The 5,222-nt window shown below is 33.0% G+C and overlaps 1 long non-coding RNA gene across 1 annotated transcript; it reads left to right on the forward strand.

Annotated features, from left to right (window-relative positions):
• The first annotated feature begins 4,155 nt into the window (after window positions 1–4,155).
• Window positions 4,156–4,942, forward strand: LOC141399271 (uncharacterized). Its single transcript, XR_012411806.1, has 3 exons — window positions 4,156–4,421; window positions 4,453–4,519; window positions 4,586–4,942. It is a non-coding gene; the product is annotated as an uncharacterized lncRNA (long non-coding RNA).
• Window positions 4,943–5,222: the final 280 nt, after the last annotated feature.

Here is a 5,222-nt window from a genome sequence, read left to right on the forward strand (position 1 = left end):
CAGCAACAATTGGTACAAATTGTTACAAATTTTAGGATAACCAGACAGACCTATTTTTACGACAATAGGTGTGTTCGTTTACTTTTCCCGTAACATTTACTCAGTAAGAAGTGACTGAGAAAAAAAGAGCAATTTGACTCTCACAAGAGAAAAAATACAAAAAGTAAACGAACAGCACATTACAAAACATTTGTAAGATAACAGCTGATCAATAAAAACAACGAGATTGGCGCAAATAAATAAAATCGTAATTTCGAGCGCTGAAAAATAATAAAAAGAATTGAACAATAAAAAAATGAATAATAAAAGGAAACTGCTATATCCAAATTTTAACCGATTTCTATATAATTCGGCACACTTATTTCTGGAGTAAATATAGTCGCACATTCCAAATTTAATTGAAATAGGACATATATTGCGTGTTTCCTGCACCATATGCCTTAAATCGGGATAAAATATATATGGGGGCTATATCCAAATCTGAACCGATTTCTACCAAAATAAATAGCGTTCGTGCTTTGGCCAAAAAAACTATCTTCCCCAATTTTCATGCGAATCGGACAATAAATGCGACCTGTACTTTGTTTAGAAAAATACATGGACAGACGGACATGCGTAAATCGACTCAGAAAGTGATTCTATGTATATCCCTAAAAGGAACTATGGGTCTATCTCGTTTCCTTTTGCATGTTACAAACTAATGCACAAAGACATAATACTCCTTACCACAAGGTGGTGTAGGGTATAAAAATTTCAAGCTGATTTAAGTGTGAAACAAATATTACGGGGCGCAAAAGTTTGGATTAAGAAAGCATGGACTTGTCCACGAAACACATTACATCACTGTAAACAGGACAGATGTTTCCAATGAAAACACTCTTGGAAGTCGATGTACGTTTGGAAGAAATTTTATTATTCCAAAGTTCCGGACTTGATTCAACTTGGTAAGTTTGGACAAAATATTACATCAAATCAAATTTGGAACAAATCAAGAGTTATCCTGCGATCCAGCCAGTCGGACAGACAGATTGGCGGGTATGGTTTAATCGGCTCCAAAAAGTCCGAAAGGGATTTCATTCAAACATACTTGAGGTCAAACTATTATTTCAATGGGGTACATTTCCATAGTATCAAAGCTCCAAGAATCGTACCAGGACATTCAGTGTGCAAGACGGATGTGCTACCTTCTATTCTAAACAAAGCCAAAAATGTTTGAAGACTTTGGGTGCCTCGATTAAATCCAATCCCTCTTGCACCTTTCAATTTTTGTGTGGGAGATAACCCCAATATGTTCCGAGAGTTATTTAATTGCACTTATAAGATTATGTGGAGGTACACATAAACGCTCCAAGAGATGTTCTTTCAAAAATACTTGGGGTCCAAAGACGTTATTTCGATGTAGTCTCAGGGGGCTGAGGGTAAATAAATACATACATTAAGCACGACCACAGCCTGTCCTAAAATGTAAACATTACAAATCAATTACCATTAATTTGCAACAAATACCTGTTCCTTCAGAATCTTCAAATGACAACGGGTTGGACATATTCAAAGATGTTCCAGTCACTCCACTTGTTTTGCCATCTAAAATAAAAGTTCAGCGAAAGTCTTAAGTTATTTATTTTTACTTACTTTTTTCCGTCCATAAATTTTCCAATTGGCAAAAAAATCAAATGTAAATCAAACCCGTTCGTTGGTATTGATATGGTTACGAAGTTTTTCGGCAAATCACACACACGCGACCCGAACGCAAAGTAAGAGAGCAAATGTTTTGATTTTTTTACTTCAGTCTTGTACTGAATGTCATGCAAGCAGGTTGATGCCGCTTTATTTGTTTTGTTTTTTTTTTTTTTTTTTGGGTACACTGAAAAGATTTTGCAGTTGTACAGCAAATATGTGGAGGGAAGAATTTGAAAATGATTTTTGTTTTGTATTAATATTTTTAATGACGCAGAATGCCTCGTCTGCAATGCAACAATAAAAAATGTATGTATGCTTAGAAAGTCTTAAAAAATCATTTTTATATACAATTTGTTTTTTCTCTCAAAAAATTAACATATGAAGAAAAATACTTTTCAAATTATGAAGTTATTTATATTATTTTTAATTTAAGTCATACAAAGCGAACGCGCCAACAATATATTTTTCATTTCACACTCAATATGAAAATCATCACCATGTTCTGTCAGTGTAATTTTACCCACACATAAACAATTTAAGCGCTCGCTCTTCTTGGTCGGCTATGATGTAAATTTGTTTTTTAACAACTCTTGTTTCTTTTTGTTTACAACAAAACAACTCAAATCAACTGATTATTCAACAGCTGATCGACCTTACGAATTCTTACTGGACAAATTTTCCCAGCAAGAATTTGTAAGTTCTCAGTCACACAACTGTCAAAAGTGCTCTCTCAATTCGCTCTCTTTTGCTGGATAATTGCGTAAACGAACAACATCTCGTAACAATTTGTGCAAATTTGTACAAATTATCACGTAAACGAACACACCTAATGTAAATAAATGTTAAATTCGACTAAATTTTATTTATTGACTAAATTTTATTAATTTAACATTATGAACAGATGCAATCTAATACTAAATACAATTGAACTATTTTGATTTATTTACAGACGAACGGATTTATAACACACCATCCAATTTGTTATAACTGTCAGATGATGTTTAAAACCTATCTACAAATGATCAATTTCATAGGCAAGAGCATGGGATTCCATTATTTTATGATGTTTACATGCTATGCGACATCCTTTCGAGCAGTAAATCAAATCGGAACACATAGATACAGCCAAATCTACAGCTGATTTTTGCAGAGCTTCGCAATAATCATAGCACATATAACAGTCCGGAACATCATGACAACTTTCAAAATTTCCGTCTTTAACACCAAGAGTCTAGAATAAAATAACGAACGATAGGTTTTGTTAAGGAAATATTAAAAATGTATTTTAATTCATCTCTTACATTTAAAAAACAGTCCTGACGACACTGATGAATCTCCAAATATTTTTGTAATTTCATGTTCTTAGAAAAATCGATAATTTTGCTTTCGATACTATATGTATGGAAAAACATAATATATAATACTATAAAAATTTTAGTATTTGCCATGCTAGCTAGCTCTTATGTTGTTAGGCTGACTATAACTTGAAGACTGTTGGAGATTTCAATCATTTGTAGTCCTTTTATATCCTTGAACAGCCACAATCACTTTTGTGCATAAATTGGAATTTCCCACGGCATTTTATTCATACATTTTTTCTACCTGGTCCGCTTTAAATTAACGTAAAAGGCTAAACCAGTTTCATTGATAATTCATTCTGAAATCCCAAATGTCCAAATGTGACAAAATTCACGCTTCAAGGTTATGTGCCAGGTAGGCGGTTTATTTGTTTTACGTAGCTGTGCATTGTTTGATCATAGTTTTACGAGTTTACAACAGTCATCCTTGACTTTTTCCTCTGTGGAAATGAGGAAATGCAGGAATTTCCTCTCTTATTTCCTAAAAAATACTAGTTACATTTTTATTCTCTGTCATGTCCTTGATTCTAAAATGAAGTCATGCGGCATATCGCTCATTAATTCAAAGTGTATCATAACTCAAAAAATCGATTCTTTAAAAACAACGTATGTTAAATTGGCTATTGAATATTATCTTCTCACTTCAAAATTTATATGCAAAAAGTTGTAGTTTTTAGTGGTCCGGAAAGTCTATAAACTTTTTTGTTGGATTGTGCCAAACTTCTAGAAGTAATCCAACCTGTAATCCAATGAATTCTCAAGATTTTATAAAAAAAATAGAAAATATTAACTAGAAAAACTCCATTTTCAGAGTTAAGACAATCTTTTAGTAAAAGAGCAATGTATATTATAATAATCTTATGATATATTGTGTGACCTACATATCTAAAGCTGATAAACCAAGCCACACATTACATAAATACTATGGACCGATTACCATTTCCTTCTTTCTATTGAAAACAAGGACATAGAACATGGTACAATTATTACAGGTAAAAGCAAGTGCCAGCTGATTTGATTTTGCCGTAATACTAATAATCTGAAGTTTCGATATTTTTGCTTTTGTTTCTTTGTCAAATTACTTATTTTGTTTTTTTCTGAATAGGATGAAAATATTTTTGTTACAAACATAAATGTTTGCGTTTTAAAATTATTGGTAATTGATTAAAATAACAGTTGAACATTGGTGGCTGTGTTTGCCTCAGCCTCATAAAATCCAAATTGCATGAAATAACGCTGTAATGAATTTATGCCCGCTGTCGAATATGATTGATCAGATTCGTCCAAATACATGGTATGGTAAACGTTAAAGGAAATGTCTCTTCGAAGAACTTTCAATAAGGGGAACAGAGATAAAAATTTCTAAATGAGTCGATCTTCCATGTGAGATAGAATATGACATTGCCCACCATAGATGCTACCACATTCCTTTACTCAAGCCTAAAGGAAAACAATGAATCAAGAGTTATGTGCTAACACAGGTTTCATTTATTTTATTTATTTTAATTATATTCTACTCCCATAAATAACCATCTCCGTCTACACAGGATGAACACAATAATCTCCAAATGGCAACAACCAGGTCATGGCAACAATCGGGTTCGGAAATTATGCAGTATTTAATGAAGACTACTTTATACAAGCACTACTAACAAAAGTGACCAATGTGCAGAAGTTAACATGGATGAAGATAGTGGGTTCCAATCGCCCACAAGACGACACAACTTGGTTCCAGATCCAGAACATTTCTCATGATAACCTTCTGAAAAGTCTTGGCGTTTACTCGTCTAGTTTCTTTACACTTTCTTACCTTTGCATAGGTCACTCCGACTGGACATATTCCTTTGTTAACTTTATCCTTTTTAACTTTTATTTATTATTATTTTTTTTAAATAAATACGTATATAAAGGTCAGAGTTTTCGTCTATTTCATTTGTTTATGTTTCAAAAAGTAGCTGGGAGTGTCCACGTATCGAATGACATTTTGTCTGAGCAATGGTGCCGTAATTTGCAATTATTTTTGCTATCCATGATTGGTATTCCTCTATGTCATTGATGACCATACTCACACTGTTGAAAATAGTATAACGTTTGTGTATAGAAGTACCCTTCTCTTCCAACGCCCAAGCGGAATGCTTATGTTTTGTCTCGCATCATTGGGTTTTAATTAGACCTAGACTGCAT

The sequence above is a fragment of the Musca autumnalis genome, unplaced genomic scaffold (assembly GCF_047663935.1).
Source record: "Musca autumnalis isolate F117 unplaced genomic scaffold, ASM4766393v1 scaffold_3, whole genome shotgun sequence".
Lineage (NCBI taxonomy): Eukaryota > Metazoa > Arthropoda > Insecta > Diptera > Muscidae > Musca > Musca autumnalis.